The sequence below is a fragment of the Oreochromis niloticus genome, linkage group LG3 (genome assembly GCF_001858045.2).
Source record: "Oreochromis niloticus isolate F11D_XX linkage group LG3, O_niloticus_UMD_NMBU, whole genome shotgun sequence".
NCBI lineage: Eukaryota > Metazoa > Chordata > Actinopteri > Cichliformes > Cichlidae > Oreochromis > Oreochromis niloticus.
The window spans coordinates 47,013,556-47,031,306 of record NC_031967.2 but is presented as its reverse complement, the minus strand read 5'-3'; the positions used below and the strand labels follow the sequence as shown (position 1 = coordinate 47,031,306).

The 17,751-nt window shown below is 40.1% G+C and overlaps 1 long non-coding RNA gene across 1 annotated transcript in view; it reads left to right on the top strand.

The window, feature by feature from the left end:
- LOC109199130 (uncharacterized) overlaps positions 1 to 8,498 on the top strand; it is a 28,575-nt gene extending 20,077 nt beyond the window's left edge. The window contains exon 2 of the long non-coding RNA XR_003219525.1: positions 7,851 to 8,498. This is a non-coding gene — a long non-coding RNA (uncharacterized LOC109199130). The remainder of the gene's footprint in view (positions 1 to 7,850) is intronic.
- The last annotated feature ends 9,253 nt before the right edge of the window (positions 8,499 to 17,751 follow it).

Below are 17,751 nucleotides of genomic sequence, written 5' to 3'. Positions count from 1 at the left end.
TGATACATATATACCATCAGAACAGTGTACATCACTGTCACAACAGTGTTTATTTTCATTCAAAGTCTTTATGATTTTTCCTATAATGGTGGGCCGGTCTCTAGTCAAAATGCCCGGGACGATTTTTTTGTCCCACTCCAGCTCTGTATGCAGCTCATCTGCAGTCTGGTGTTACCTACATCTTCCTATTCAGAAGGCAGAATTTCCAAGTTCTGAGTACAATCAAAAGCACCACGACTGCAGTTTTTGTGTTGGATGTAAAAAGCAGGCTAGAATCATGGCGGCGGTCAACGACGGTCCAGGCGTGGGATTTCTCTCGTGGAAATGTGCACATTATTTTTTTCTTTCTGTTGGTAGGTGGCACAGTGCACGTGTGGCAAGTAAGCAAGCTAGAAGACTGGCAATCTTGCTGGGTATCCAGTTACGGAAGCAACACATTAACAAGAGAATTCTGAGTAAAACCAAAGTTACTTTCCCTAGTAACTAGTTACTCTGAAAGTAACGAGTAACTTGAAGTAACTGAGTTACTTTTTTAGAGAAGTAACTAGTAATGTAACTAAGTTACTAATTTAAAGTAACTTACCCAACACTGCTTGTGACTAAACCTAACCCTACCCCTAACCACAACCCTAACCATAACCATAACCTTAAGAAGTAGTCCGGATGGGTGAGAGAAAAAGAAGTTAATTTGGCGTTGGTGTTGTGCGCATGCACCGCGTCTGCGCAGAAACATTGGGTAGGATGTTTTTCCCAGAACACCATCGCTAGGTTTTGGATAAAGTGTGCACTCACAAACCTGTCAAACCTGCATTTGAAATGTTGGCTATCATATTAGTATAGTATTGCAACATAGCATTTGGGTCTTCGAACTAAAATAGGAAAATAGGAACATAAATAGTGCCATCATTGCCAGACCTGGCCCACATCTGGTTGACATACACCCTGCCATAATATCAATCAGTCAGAAGTGCCAGCTTGATGCCAGATCCAGGCCAGACCTGTTGTTTACGAGCCTGGGCCACATAAACCAAACCACATTTGGCCAGACATGGCATGTCATCACATAAAGAGTGAAATCTATGCCAGGCCTGGCACATATATGGCTGACATACCACTTGCCATGCCAGAAGTCAGCCAGCAGTGGCGGCTTGACACCAGATCCGGCCCAGACCTGTCTGCGATGTGGTCCTGCAGTCTCCCCTGTGGATCTTGTCCTCCACTCCATTCACGTCTGACCTCGTGTTGTATCTGCTCCTCTTCCTGGAATAAGACAGACAAAGGAAAAACACCTCCCTCTCTAACCTTGCTTTATTTATTTTGTAATTATTATCAAAGTCCGGGACATTCTGTTTGGACGCCCTTGGCCCAGAAAAATATCACCCTTACTGTACTTTTTCTGCACCTCAACATGTCAGTCTCAAAAATTCAATCATAGTGCTGGACTGATGCTTTTGACCCTTATTGCATGGAGCAGAACAGCAATATGTATATAAAATAAAATGAGAAACAGCTTTAATCATTCTTATTCCTAACAGTACCAAATTCTACTTAACTTTGGGAAACTAAAAAAGTAAATAGAATAAAATCAAAAACTATACACATATATGGCGGTTTTTATGTTTTTTTGTGAGGTTTTTTTTTAGAACACTGATTGTTTTGTATTGTTCTGGGTCACTTAAAATATGTGATTTCATTGAAAAGAGTTGTATTTAAGATATTTTGGAAGAAGAGCATATTTAAATTTGTGACTGGCAGATCCATTAAAGAGTTTCGTTTGAAACAATGCTGTAATTTAAAATTTTAGAACTCAAGAAAAAGAGTCTGACTATAGTCCAGCTTAGAAGTAAAAAGAAGAACTAGCATCACTCTGAGAAAGAACGTTTCTTATTTCAGAGATATTGTGCAAATGCAAGAAAGCAGTCCCAAATACTTGTTTAATATGACCATTAGGGAACATACAGTATCGTGGTCAAAAATGACAATTTACCTTACTGTGTTATTTGAGGCCAAGGTAATGCCACCCAGGATAAGCAGCCTGTTCTGATTTTTAGGGCAGAGTACAATAACCCCTTTTATCTGAATTTAATAAGATAAGAAATCCAAGTCTTTTGGTCTTTAAGACATTCCTGCAGTTAAACTGTGGTGACAAAAGTATCTGTCTGATTATTGTGACCCAAATGTGGAGCACAGGTGGTAGGGGTGGACTTTGACCCACTGGCAGTCAGCGCAGGAACCATTAGCTCGGGATCCACTGGCTCAGGCAGAACTCACAGACTCTGCTCATCTGGAAGCTCTCTAGGTTCTCTGGTTTATTCCCTGCAAGTTTGGAATAAGTGTCAGGAAACTCAGCAAGGATTTGGGCTGTTTAGCAGGACACACAGTCTCTTCTGATGGCTGGGGCAGGACAGAGGGGCAGACAAATGACTCTGAAGGCTGAGGTTAAAGCAGTGGAGCAGGGAGAGGTGAAGGGTGCTCAGTCTCTAGGGAGGCCAGCTCGGAAACACAATATATAGTCTTTGAACCAAGAAAAAGGGCCAAAGTGCACAGCATCAGAGACCTGGAGCTACATAGCACATACAGTGTAAGATGTATGAGGCTGCCTGTCTATCTATCAGTTTTATCACTTCCTCATTTGGGAAGCTGGAAGTGGTGGCAGCGATGAGCAAGCAGACTGCAACAGAGATGATGCGGAGTGTTCTAGGGGTGAAGCAGTAATGAAAGTAATCAAATCTAACATGAACTGAAGAAATTAAAAAAATGCTAAAAATTATGAGTATATAAAATAAACCTCGAGAACCTATACATAAATTAACAGAATAACCAAATAATCTGGAAACTAAGTATTGGCTAACCAAGTAATACATAACTGCAGGAATTCAATATAATGAAAAAAAAATACAAACAGGCTACAGGAAAGACAATAATAAATAAGAAAAAAGCTGATAACCCCACTCACCAAAGGGAGCCTGTTTGCGGAAGCAGCAACCTGAGCAGAGAAGCCCCTACCTCCCCCTCGCTAGCTGCCTCGTCTAGCTTTTCCAGGGGAACACCGAGCCACTATGACTTTAACATGATAGTTTTATTTTTGTTTCCTAAAAGACATATTCAATCCTAATTAAATACATCAAATATTCTGTGGTTGTACACTAGGGAACCTCTTTATGAATGACTCAATATGTAAAATTAAGTGGGCAGCCGAAAGGCGAAGAAGAGGTAAGTGTGAAGCAATTATTTTTGTGAAGAAAGAAAAAGATGCAGTGAAAGTCTGGGCTGCATGAATCACATGATACATGTGCCAATTTTTTCAATGTTAGTTCCTGGTTTTGAAGCATAAAAAAAACCTATATATTGGCATTTATTGTTGAGCTGTTCAGCACCTTCTCACTGAAAGGCTGAAGCTACTGGTCGGTGCTGAAAATAAATAAATACAAATATACATAGAAAAGGTCTGCTGCAAAATCTATTCTGTCCTTTCTTTTTTTACAGAGATATTAAACATCACTATGAAGCTACTGGTTGTGTCTGCACTTTTTGCAATGATGGCTCTGATCACTGTTGCTGGTGAGCAGAGATGGGCAGTAACGCGTTACTTGTAACGCGTTACTGTAATCCGATTACTTTTTTCAAGTAACGAGTAATGTAAGGGATTACCATTGGAAAAACGGTAATTAGATTACCGTTACTTTCCCGCAGGAACTGCGTTACTGCAGCTGTGTCCCAAAACGTCGGCTGCATCCTCCGGAGGCCGCATTTGAAGGCCGATTACGTCACAGCCAGGCGACGAAGGCTGTCCCAATTCGTCGACTCCTTCAAATGCGTCCGACAAATGCGTCCTTCATTTCCCTGAATTTGAAGGATGGGTTGGGTGTGTCCTTCGTGGCCCACCATATCCCAGAATTCATAGCGCGGCCCAGCCAAATTTCAGCTACCAACAATGGCGGCCGCTACTAAGTTTTAAAATTAGTCTTATTAATCTTTCTGGGTCACAAAATAAACTTTTAACATATTTTCAGGCGAGAAAGTAGCTGTGCAAACTTCAAATATCTGCTTGGTTTATCAAGACATCGCATATTTGCAAAAGTGCACCGAGGTTTTCGGAGATGTCTGTTACCCATCCGCTCGATAGCAAGCCGGGGGGGGTTCAATGGTCACTCCAGCCGGCGAGAGCAGCGGACTCCCGGCTTCATCGTTTTCAGACCCCCGCTCTTTCGCTACTCAGGTTAAACATGATATAAGTCACTTGGATAACTTAAAAATGTAATTGTTTGCCTATTTTCGGTGTTTTATTTGTTCCGGAGTAAATCGGTTTGGCTGAGATCAAAGTTATTAGATTAAATAAAATTTTATTAATCATCGGGTGGGTTCCTCCGGGATTTTCACACAGCTGAATAAACGTCAAACAGAAAACTGATTAAACCGAAGTGTGAGACGGTTGATAATTTACGCCAGTGTCCTGTTATATTTTAGACAGCAAGGAGCAGATGACCGAGTTTATTAAACTCCACAGACACAGTGGTGACGCAAATCTGAAGGCTAGACCGTCCCATTTCACAGCCTCGCACTTCCGGCCTTCTCGGTCTTTGAAGGACCCGGCCCACGTAAACCGCGAAGGCCGGGTGCTCCGAAGGATGCAGCCGACGTTTTGGGACACAGCTTGCGTTACTAAAACCGTGAGTTTTTTGCGAGAATGTCTCATGACAGTGACGTAAGCGAGTGCGACGTTCGCGACAACAGCTGTCTGCAGATCAACAATGGATAATATATCAAGTATGGGAGAGAGTATGAGTGTCCAGCGTTTAAAGCATGTGACCTTATTTTGAGTTTGATTCCATAAAAAGTGACAAAAACATTAGCGTCCATTGTGCGTGGGAAGAAAACTTCTTTTTACAGCGAAAAAACCCCTTAACTTCCAAGCAAGCGCCGAGTGCGCTACGACTGCAATGGGAAATTCATAGAGAAACTCGCGGATTCTTCCACTGACCGCCGCGGCACACCTGCACCAGGATAAACCTCCGCCTACCCCAGTCCTGCTTTACAGGTGAAAATAGAGCAACTAGCCTTTGACTTTATTTATTTTCTGCTGTGTTTTACTTGCATCTATTTGAAAGAGTGAGTGTAAACACAAAAAAATATTTTATTTTATGTCCTGGAATGTGCAGAAAATAGGTTTAAATGTTAAACAAATTTCTTCCAGTCAGAGAATGTTGCATATAATTTAATTTTTGCTTGATGCACAAAGTTAAAAGATTAAAACTAATAAAACAAGTTTTAAAAAGAGAGTTTTCCATTTGATTACATTTTGTATGATGGATTATGCAGAAAAGGTAGAATTGGGCTGAAAGATCTATCCCTTTATCACCTATTCAGGTTGTAAATTGTGTTTTTAAAAAGTAACTAAGTAACTAAGTAATTAATTACTTTCGAAAATAAGTAATCAGTAAAGTAACTGGATTACTTTTTTGGGGAAGTAATCAGTAATTAGTTACTGATTTCTTTTTTCAAGTAACTTGACCAACACTGCTGGTGAGTGTTGCAGTATAATGTATATTATGTGTATACGTGTGTAAGTATTCATACAAATGATAGTACAATACGATAATTCAATTCAATTCAATTTTATTTATATAGTGCCAAATCACAACAACAGTCGCCTCAAGGTGCTTTATATTGCACAGTAGATCGTGCAATAATAGATACAGAGAAAAACCCAACAATCATATGACCCCCTATGAGCAAGCACTTTGGCGACAGTGGGAAGGAAAAACTCCCTTTTAACAGGAAGAAACCTCCAGCAGAACCAGGCTCAGGGAGGGGCGGGGCCATCTGCTGCAACTGGTTGGGGTGAGAGAAGGAAAACAGAATAAAGACATGCTATGGCAGAGGATAATCCACCTGCTTTGAATACATTTTAAAGATTTACACCAAAATTAATCACAATTCTGTTACGCGGAGCAGAAGAGCAATTCTTTGTTATTTCAAAAAAGAAATTTAATATTTTAAAACATTCAATCAAATGTATACATTTTAAAATTCAAAGGGTGTCTATAGAATAGAAAGAAAGAAAACCCTGCAAAAACAAGAAAATGCTAAAATGTTTTAACAGATAGAGGAAAGTCATTCATTTTTACTCAAGTATTATTTGATTGTTCTCAGAAGAGCATCTTGTTGAAAAGAGATGGTACTGGTACAAGTATCGGGGTTGGACTAGGGTATGGCAACCGATACTTCTGCTATTTTCCCTATCGCTTGGATTGGCTCATGCTTAGGTAAAAACAGTTATTTGGATTTTCCATGTATTCTGTCTTTGTTTATTTTAACAGTTTACGAATTCTTGCTTGGTTGTATGTTCAATATTTTTTTTACATTGGAATTTCTTCTGTCTGTTGTTTTCCACTATAGAGATACTGTCAGTCCATGCATGCAAACCTGGCATCTGTACGTAGCCTTCGAGAGTACTGGGTGATACAAAGGATCATATATCGTGCTACTCACAGTTACCCACTTACATAGATTGGAGGCTCTGATGCTCAAAAGGTATATTACTGATCATTATATGAGGGCTTAAGGCCACTGAACACATTGAAGGTGTTGCGTAGCAACAACATGAAATTCATAATTTTATGGATCCGAATTTCACGTATAGCCAGTATACTGTGGAAGCAGATTTCTTTTCTGCCTATTAATCACATATTTAATCATTTCACATTAGTAATAGTAATGTCACTTTCTCACTTAGTTGTATGTATGTTCACTACAGAGGGGCCTTATGCTCTACACACACAGTGAGACCATTGTAAGGGGAGACGTTAAACAGATAGTGAGACTCCTTCTGCTTATCAGGGATGTAAATCCTTAGGTGACAGCCAAGCAGAAAACAAAGTCATAATTCTCTCTGTGAGGGAGGAGGTATAGCCCCCCCGTGAGAGGGGCCAACATGTAAGAGTTTGTGGAATGTTCTTTGTCTGTGTCTCTGTATAAAAGATGTAAGGGCGGTGGCCACAATTCAGAGATGGTCCTGGTGTTTCACTGGGATGCTCTCTCCACATTGCAATGTGTTTATTAAACTCACTTCAAATCAAGCTCACTGGGTGTGTTGCAGGTTATTGTTAAATTTTGTACAACAGTACACATCGGACACATTGCGTTTTTGCGGAAAATTTGTCCTCAAAAAACAGACTATATAAAAAAAAATTGAAACGTTTACATAAAGCAATGATGAGCTGGTTCTGATCTTCCTCAATGAGCAAAGCAAGAATGGAGATCCTGGTTCATCCAATTGTCACGAGAAGACAGCAGCAGGAATATTATTATGGTTTGATCCAGTAGTTGCAGCTGTATTACAGCTGCTTTGTTACATACAGTGCCTTGAAAACGTATTCCTTCCTCTTTAACTTTAGACATTTTGTTACTATCCCAGCATAAGCTTAAATGTTTTTTTTTAACAGAGATTTTCTGTGATAGACCAACACAAAGTAGCACATAATTGTGAAGTGCTATGGATGCCATTATAACCTCAGTACAGGTGCGTGATTTGAGCTATGAGTCCGCTTGTTGCCAATGCAGTGAGTTGATTGGTCAGGTCTATGTATTTGCATCCAAAACATTAGAAAAATCAAAACGTTGAAAAAATAAATGCTGCAAATTCATTCAGTTAAATTACAGCTGCATTGAGAGAAGGTCAGTACAAAAAATATTTTTTAAAAGCGCAAAATATTTGCACGGATTTTATGCGTCCAGAGTGAAAGGGCCTTACAAAGATAAATCTATCCATCGAATATTACACTTTGATAATATTGTCTTTATGTACTTAGTTTTTAATGTATTTTTGCCTATTTTGTTCTGTTTTATAGGAGCATCATTGGTTTTGGATCGATGGAACTCCTTTCAGATTTACACACTGGTGTTGTAGAGAGCCTAACAATGCTCGCCACAATGAGTGCTGCCTACACATGAACAGATTGCAGAAGTCGAGTCTGGTCGACGGAAGTTGCGTCACCAAAACAACAACAACACGCAGCGGAACAGCGAAGAAGCCGGCAAGTCCGCTATGTTTTTTTTTATGGAAACTGGCATTTCTTCTATGTTTACGTTAAGTTACAGACTCTGGATTTAGCGCATTTAACCCTTTTTCTTTGTGGTAAATGTTAGCTGCGCGCTAGCCGACATCTAAGGTATTACGCTCATTTCTAGTCTTTTCAGTGGCTACAACTGATGATGGTAGTAAGTGTATTTAATATCATCCCATGCAGGTTTACCGCACTGCCATTTACTACACATGTGTGTTTGGCTATTGTCAGTACATCTCGCTCGTTGTAAACTTTCTTTAAGTATGTGTAACATTAACAATGATATTGTTGATGGTAACGTGTATGATTCCAGCCTACCTGATAGGCACTTTTGACTTTTTGTAGTTCAGTTCACTGATTGACTATCCTGCAGTGCTGTTTTCCTGTATTCCTGTTTCATCCACTTTAATAAAGTGTCCTGTGTTACAGTAACAGTGAGTTGTGGGGGCCCAAGGGTACATCTTTCGCCATCTTACAATACTGTGATTGCAGCCATTGTGGTCGCAAATTTTGAAGCCATCATGATAACCTTCTCCCACCAACGATGTGGAGATCCAACCCAATTAAAACCAAGACACTCAAAAAGATGCTCTGTAAAAGAGTAGAATTCTTGGAACAGAGTTTAATACACTGAATCATATGAACAGCAGGAAAAATACATACAGACATTTAGCAAGAGAATTACATAGCAGAAAGCAAGCAAAGCAAAACCCCGGGGTGTACAGCCTTAAGCACAGACAGCAGAGCAACACAGAGACGGACAGGTAGCAGCAGCAGGAGGAAAAGAGCTCTGGGGGTGTCCTCTGGTCCCCTAATATAGGGACCAGTATCCCCGCCCCCTGCTGCTGGGTAACTTTCCCACATGCCCAACACAGCTGCAGGGGTCAGGTAGCGGGCCAAGGTCTTGGCCAAAGGCCAGTCAGGACTCCGACTACCCCTTGCTCTGGCTTATCACAATAGGTCATGACACGGTCAAAGGTCACACATTAATCCTAATTATTAAATCTTATACAGCAAGTGGCTTATAACTACATAGGTTACATGCTTTCTCATATATAAAAACACTTCAGTGTAGGTTCAAAGTATGTGTGTGTGTGTGTGTGTGTGTCAATGGAGAGTTGTATTGGTAGTCAGTATAAGCTTTTAATGATATAAGTTTGCATATGATAGAATACTGTATGATGACCTTTTGATGACTTAGACTGTTGTCCACTACAGGACTGTTTTATAAATTCTTTCTCACAGCTGAATAAGCTGTTATTATTTCACTCCTGCCAGGAAGAGGAAGAGCTGGACACTCTTATCTGACGCTCCCTAACAAGAAGAGAGGCTGCGTCCTTCTGAATCTCACAACACACACGCATACACCTAAACCACTCTTATCTTCACTCCCTACGCACTAACTTTCCTCTGCCTATGAATAGACGTATTCACTGTTGTATTATTTTTGCATATAAATAAAGACAAGTGCAAGAACAGAGCGCTGATCACAGGGCCCCCACTCTGGTGTGAGCGTTCTGTGACCGCCCTTGCAAGTAAAGATCTACAGTGTGTGTCTCTTCACTCTTAGACTCTTAGCTGAAGAAGTGTCATTTAGAATAAATCTCTTGACAGTGTGTGTGTGTGATTATATCGTATGATATTTTATCGTGATGTGTTTACTGTTTTGGTTTTGCTGCATGAAAGACGTTGAGTGTGTATTAGGGAAGGTTAGTTACCGGAGCTGGAGAGTGAGTTATTCAGGCGAACTCTCAACAGTATTAACTGCCCTGTTACTGTACCACCTTAATAAACCTCGGTGAAGCAAAATGTCTTGTGCTTAAGACTCTACATGAAAGTTACAGAGAAAATTAGAGTATATATGTTCAGTGCAGATAGATATATAGTGTATATAGTTACATAGTTATCCATATCACACAAAAATCCACCACACCATTCCCCAACTCTCTGTGAATGGTACTCATGGCCATTCGAAAATCTGTGTCTTTGATTAGTAGTCGTTGATCAATGGTCATAAGAATTTGCACACTGACAATCATGGAACTAACCCCCCAGCCCATTGTTCATTCAGTGGTGCTAGTTTCCTTCGCTGTGCAAATGTACTGTTTATAAGGTTTGGGGAAACCTGCAGTCAGCTGAGACTGAAGAAGTCACTTGGATGAGTGACAAAACGTTTCTCCCACTGAAAATGTCCGGATGAACAGAATCAACCTTTTGGAATTTACTTACCTGGATGATTGAGCACGCATCAGGACATTATTTTATTAATATTTTTGAAATGATAGGAGCACAAACGAAAGTTTTTGCAGCACAAACCAGCACAAATGTAGCACAAATGTTTGACATCATTTTTCTTTGATTTGGGTAATGTGGGGGGGCTGGTTGACCTTTTGACCTTTACATTTTCATTAATATCTTTAGAACAGAGGCAGCACAAACGACAATTTTAGTAGCACAAACCAGCACAAACGTAGCACAGTTGATTGACACCAGTTTTGTTTGATTCCATTAATGTGGGGGGGCTGGTTGACCTCTGATGACCTCTAGAAATTTTCTTGAATATCTTTAAAGTGATAGCAGCACAAACGAAAATTTTTGCAGCACAAACCAGAACAAACGTAGCACAAACGTTTGATATCACTTTTGTTGGATTTGAAGAAGGTGGGGGGGCCAACCTCACTCACATCTCTTACTTACTCTGTCCCTCCTGCTCTGTTCCTGTGGTACTGCAAGTGTAACTACCGCCCCTCCCCCCTCTTCCCAGCGCAAAGCACAAGGCTCACGTGTGGAGTGAAGCGGAAAAAAAGTGCAAGAGAGGGTGAGAGAAGGAAAAAAATAACCCACGGCTCCTCACGTCGTTCACTTTAAAGAGTCGGCTCTAAGAGCCGTTCCATTCGCAACCGACACATCACTAGTGAGCTGACTACTGTTGACCCAAATGTGAAATACAGGAGGCAGGTTGGTCTGTAGGGAGGCCAGCTCAGAAACACAATATATAATCTTTGAATCAAGACAAAAGGACAACGTACAAAGCATCGGAGACCTGGAGCTGCATAGGGTATACAGTATAGAATGTCTGTCGCCGCCTATTTTGCTATCGGGAATAGCTTGTCCAGGGCCAGGTAACGGGACCAGCAGCCTACTCAGATAAGCCCCTACGTCCCTTTCCCTAGCTGCCTTCTGTAGCTTCTCTATTGGAACACCAAGGCATCATGACTTTAATATGACGCTAATTATTTTTTTCCTAAAAGACATATAAAATCCTAATTAAATACATCAAGTATTATGTAGTCATACTCTGTGAAGACTCGTTGTCAACTAGCCATTGTAAAATAAATTGAGCAGCTGAAAGGAGAAGAAGTATGAGGCAATTATTCTGGTGAAGAAATAAAGAGATGCAATGAAAGTCTGGCCAGCATGAATCACATGATACACCTGCCAGTTTTTTCAATGTTAGTTCCTAGTTTTGAAGCGTAAAAGAAACAGTATATAAGCACTGATCTTACAGCTGTTCAGCACCTTCTCAGTGCAAGGCTAAAGCTACCGGTTGGCGCTGAAAAGAAGTCTATTCTTCAAATATTCTGCATATTCTCCAGAAGGTCTGCTACAAAATCTCTTCTATCCTATTCTTTTGAATGAATGATGTCTTGATGCCTTCTGTTTTTTCACAGTGATATTAAACATCGCCATGAAGCTGCTGATTGTGTTTGCACTTCTTTGTGTAATGGTCCCTCTGTTCATTTCTGCTCGTGAGTATAATGTACATAATGTGTGTATATAGTCATAAAAATGACAGAACGATACAATAAATTGAAATTTAACAATCAAAGTCAAGATATGATGTTTTAATATAAGTTACACTTTTCAATTTTAATTTTTATTCCAGAAGAAGGGGGTGAGACTGGGGAAGAGGATAAGACATCAGGTTGGTCAACGTTTTAAAAATTGACACAAAAATTAACCACAGTTCTGTGATGCTAAAGGGAAGAGGAACACGTCAATGGCCTCCTTAAATGTAGTTAAGTTTGTAGTACAGATGTTGTGTTATTTCAAAATTATAAATTATATCTTTGCAAATTATATCTAAAATTATATATTTCATATGGTAAAATATTCAATTAAACATATACATATTAAAATTAAAATTGTGTCCATAGAATTAAAAAAATGAAAACCATTCATATACAAGAAAACTACAAAATGTTTTAAAAGATACAGAAAAGTAATAAATTTTTACTAAAGTGTAACTTGCCTCTCTTCAGAAGAAGATCTTCTAGAGAAGAGAGGCTTGGGGGGCAAACGTCGGTCTCCCGGCATCTGGGGTGGACGTCGGTCTGGTGGTGGCAAACGTCCGTTTAGTGGTAAACTCAATTGGGGCAGACATCGGTTTGGTGGTAAAGTCAAGCTAGGCAGACATAAGTTTGGTGGTAACGCCAAATGGGGCAAAAATGGGTTTTCTGGTGGAGTCAGCTGGCGAAGACGACATGGGTAAAAACTGTGATTTTGATTTACCACATTCTTTCTTTCTTTTAATATTTTATAACAACTATTATATTACTGTTGTTTGTTTGATATGAAAAATGGTATGTGCACTGTATTCTTCTTTTTAATGTAGATTGCATATTTATATAGTGCTCTTAAAGTATACAGGTTATTTTGTTCTTACACCCAACTAAATATTTCCCTCAGCATACATTTCTCATGGTTTCAGTTAATGGTTTTTTTTGTTTCTGTGTACAGGAATCAGGTGTATGAATGATATATGCCACACTATTGACACCACTTTTATCTGGGTCCGAAAAAGAAGATGATTCCTGTTCTTTCATGGAAAGCATGGTTCATCGCACCAAGAAGCAAATCATTTCATCCAACTCCCTGAACTATCTTTTTACACTTTTACATCTTTACTTTTTTTCTTTTACTGTAATGCTACATAATGAATGAAGCAACAAGTGACACAACTGGAGTGGACTGGGCCGTCTCTTTTAAGAGCAAATGCTATTCATTTCTGTTCTTATTATCTTCATCATTAAACTCTTAAGCATTAAATCAAAATATTCTCTGAGTCTTTGTCACATGTTACAATTTCATTGGCTCTCTTCATTTTTAAATACATAAATAGAAAACAACACATCTGACCTGCTAATATGTGACTGAGCTCAAAGCATTTACTGAAGGAGATTCTAAACAATATCCAGAGTCAAGTATTAATATTAATTTGGTCTGATGATAATTTCCAGAATTCATCTTAGTTACTGTTTGATATGAGAGTATTAAAAAGAGATGGTAAAAGGAAAATGATAAAATACCTTTTAAAAAGGACCCATTTTACTTTAGTCTTCATTGTTTCAAATACATTTTTGTCATATTTCCTTGACTGATTTTTATTGCAGAGTACAATCATTCAATTATACTAAATAGAATGAACAGAAAAACAGAAAGATATAGATTCTCTTGTCCTTCTTATTACTTTTCCCATAAAGAACTAATAACAGTTCATTTTGATTGACTACACACAACTTAAAAATAATAAGATGCCATGGTTTGCTTTTTCTCCTGTTATTTTTAGTCCCTAGTGTTGGAATATATTTTTTTAATCTTTAAGGCTATATACCTCATAATTGGCATCACACATTTGTTTCATCCTTTAGTGCACACAGTGTATTGTAGAGAGGTTTTGGTAGTCTGAATGTTCTGATACTAACAGGCACAGACAAAAGCCCCTTCTCAGAGGAATTTGAGGAGGATGGCCTGGACTGGTGATGGTGCCAGAACATACAAAACTTTAAGCCTGACACTGCTGGAGGAAACAGAGCTGTACATTTATAGGCTTAGAGAAGGTCTCTTTCCTTTGCCTTTCCCCCTCCAGATCTCTTCATACAGGCCTGACCAGAGGGCAAGAGGTGGTTGCCATGGTAATGGGAGTGTGTCATAGTCTGTTAGACGGTGCGGAGGAGGAGGACCAAATGCAGACATTTGAGGAACAAAACTGTAATTTAGTAAAATGCGAGCCATTTATTTGTGGCTGGTAAATAAAAAAAGCAGATAGACCCTAAGGCAGAACTAACTGTGAAGTCGGACCCGACACACATACACAAATCCACGGGTGTGGTGACAGCATGTTTATTTAATTAACAATGTTCACTGTGGTTTCAGCACAAACGCAGGGGACTCAGAAACTCCCGCTCCGCTGTCACGTCCGCTCACCACCCTCCTCGACCCCCTATGAGCAAGCACTTTTGGGACAGTTGGAATGAAAGACTCCCTTTTAACAGGAAGGACCAGGCTCAGGGAGGGGCGGTCATCTGCTGCGACCGGTTGGGGTGAGAGAAGGAAAACATGACAAACATTAATAACAGGTGTGAATCAATGCAGAGAGGTCTATTAACACATAGTGAGTGAGAACGGTGACTTAAGAAGAAGTACTCAGTGCATCAGGGAGTACCCCAGCAGCCTACGTCTATTGCAGCATAACTAAGGGAGGATTCAGGGTCACCTGATCCAGCCCTAACTATATGCTTTAGCAAAAAGGAAAGTTTTAAGCCTAATCTTGAAAGTAGAGATAGTGTCTGTCTCCCGAATCCAAACTGGAAGCTGGTTCCACAGAAGAGGGGCCTGAAAACTGAAGGCTCTCCCTCCCATTCTACTTTTAAATACTCTAGGAACAACAAGTAGGCCTGCAGTGCGAGAGCAAAGTGCTCTAATGGGGTGATATGGTACTACAAGGTCATTAAGATAAGATGGGGCCTGATTATTTAAGACCTTGTATGTGAGGAGCAGGATTTTGAATTTAATTCTGGATTTAACAGGAAGCCAATGAAGGGAAGCCAAAACAGGAGAAATATGCTCTCTCTTTCTCGTCCCTGTCAGGACTCTTGCTGCAGCATTTTGGATTAATTGAAGGCTTTTCAGGACATCCTGATAATAATGAATTACAGTAATCAAGCCTGGAAGTAATAAATGCATGAACTAGTTTTTCAGCGTCACTCTGAGACAGGATATTTCTAATTTAGAGATGTTGCGCAAATGGTAGAAAGCAGTCTTACATATTTGTTTAATATGTGCATTGAAGGACATGTCCTGGTCAAAAATGACTCCAAGGTTCCTCACAGCATTACTGGAGGCCAAGGTAATGCCATCCAGACTAAGAATCTGGTTAGATACCATATTTTTAAGATTTTCAGGGCCATGTACAATAACCTCAGTTTTATCTGAATTTAGAAGCAGAAAATTAGAGGTCATCCAGGTCTTTATGTCTTTAAGACATTCCTGAAGTTCAACTAATTGGTGTGTGTTATCTGGCTTGATGGATAGATAAAGTTAGGCAGAAGGCATAGCAACAATTTTCACTGCTTGCAGATGACACCCAAGGGAAGCATGTATAATGTAAACAGAATTGGTCCTAGCACTGAACCCTGTGAAACTCCATAATTAACCTTAGTGTGTGAAGAGGACTCTCCATTTATATGAACGAATTGGAGTCTATTAATAATAATAATAATAATACATTTTATTTGAAAGCGCCTTTCAAAACACTCAAGGTCGCTGTACACAGTAGAGTAAAAAACAACATAAAAGCAAAGAGTTTATACAATCATAATACATAAACAAATTTAAAATAGCCGAGTGGAGAGGTTATGTGGGATAAGCTATTTTGAACAGGTGGGTTTTGAGTTGGGACTTAAAGAGAGAGAAGGTAGAGATATTTCTTAAATCAGGAGGTAGGGAATTCCAGAGTCGAGGAGCAGAGCAGCTGAAAGCCCTGCTCCCCATGGTGACAAGGCGGGGGGAGGGGACGGAGAGTGAAAGGGAAGAAGAAGATCTGAGACAACGAGATGGGGCGGTGATGTTAACCAGATCAGAGAGATATGGTGGAGAGAGATGATGAATAGCTTTAAATGCGTGCAAGAGTATTTTGAAATTAATACGATACTTGACCGGGAGCCAATGAAGCTGCTGCAGAACAGGAGTGATGTGGTGGATAGAAGGGGTCCTGGTGATGATACGGGCAGCAGAATTCTGGACGCGTTGAAGCTTGTGGATGGATTTTTGAGTAAGACCAAAAAGAAGTGAATTACAATAATCAATCCGGGAAGTAACAAGGCTATGGACAAGAATGGCAGTGGCATGTGAGGTGAGAAAAGGACGGAGACGATTAATGTTGCGCAATTGAAAATATGCAGCGCACATTTCGGTGCTTTATTTCGGTGCTTTTTTTTCCTGGGATGTGATTAACTTTAGATTCTAGCCAATCATTTTACGTTTCCGAGGATAGTAGGCGGGCCCAGGTACGTACGTTCTTTTAGAACAGAGCTACAGATTAAAAACGCCCAATGTGAAGCGGTCAAAAGTCTGGCTGTACTTCACAGCAAAAGATGCAAACTCAGCAGCCTGCAACAAGTGCTTTAAGCTGATACTATGCAAAGGAGGTAACACCTCAAATCCGATGAAACCCCTGGCGATGCATAGCGTTTTTTTAAAAGCGCCGTATTCGATAGCTTGCTGCGAGACCTCACACCGTACACATCTACTGCGGGTGTGGTGCCTGTTATCGGACCCGATAACAGGCAACATCCCCCAAAAACCCGAAGAGGAGAGTCCTGGCCCTAGCCCTGCCAGTGTAGCAGAAATGATGACGGATGATGATGGCAGCAGCAGCCGTTCTTCTCTGCGTGAGTAGCTTCATGTTGTTCGTGTGTAATTTACGTTGAGTAGGCTAACCACGTTATTACATTAATGCATGTAAGGTGAACTAGCAAACACCGTCGTAGTTACATGCGGCTGTCTTCTTGTTTGATGGCAGATACTCCCCTCACCCTGGCCAAAAAGGCTAAAATGACCAAAGTGGAAAACAGTTAAACATGAGAGGTTTTTGGACAAAGTTTGTGTTTTTTTTCCCATTGTTTAAGCACTGCTTCCAGCCAAGAGTGATACCGTATATGCCCTATAGCTGCAGAAAAGGCTAACATTGTTATCTTTTTACAAAAAAACAGCTGAACACGAAAGGTTTTTGGACAAATTTTGTGTTCTCCATTCTTTAAGCACCGGTTTGAGCACCGTTTAAGCACCGGCACCGTTTCAAAAGTACCGGTTTGGTACTGGTATCGGATAAAACCTAAACGATACCCATCCCTAATCATGACCAGCAGCTTTTACAGCGGTGGCTACAGCAAACATCAGCTGATACTAGAAAGTAATATTAAATACATTCTAACAACAGCTGATCAAGCTTAAACGTGCTGCTATTGTTTAGCGTGACCTCCGCTGGTTTCCTCTTTCTGGCGCAGAGAGAAAAGCCGATCAGCTGATCACTGATCAGTTTCATGACTGAATTAGCAACTTTCTAGCTGAAGTCGTACGGGACAAATCGCGTTCCTTTTCACCTCAATGTTAAAGTTCGACCTCCTCAGCTGTAATTGGTCCAGCCCAGAGTCGATCATGACCAACTGGCCAATTCACCACCATTCATTTATACAGCTAAAAAAAAAAGAAAAGAAATAAAACCCCATCGGCCCATAAACAGATGTTGAATCTATTTATTTTATTGTAGAAAAATAATGGATTTCTGTGCATTTTTTTTTTACATTAAATTAAAGTTGATTACGTCGATTAAGCATCACGCCGCGGAGGGTGGGGGGTGGTTCCCTATTTTTTTTCTTGCTGGGAGTTGGCAACCCTATTAGTT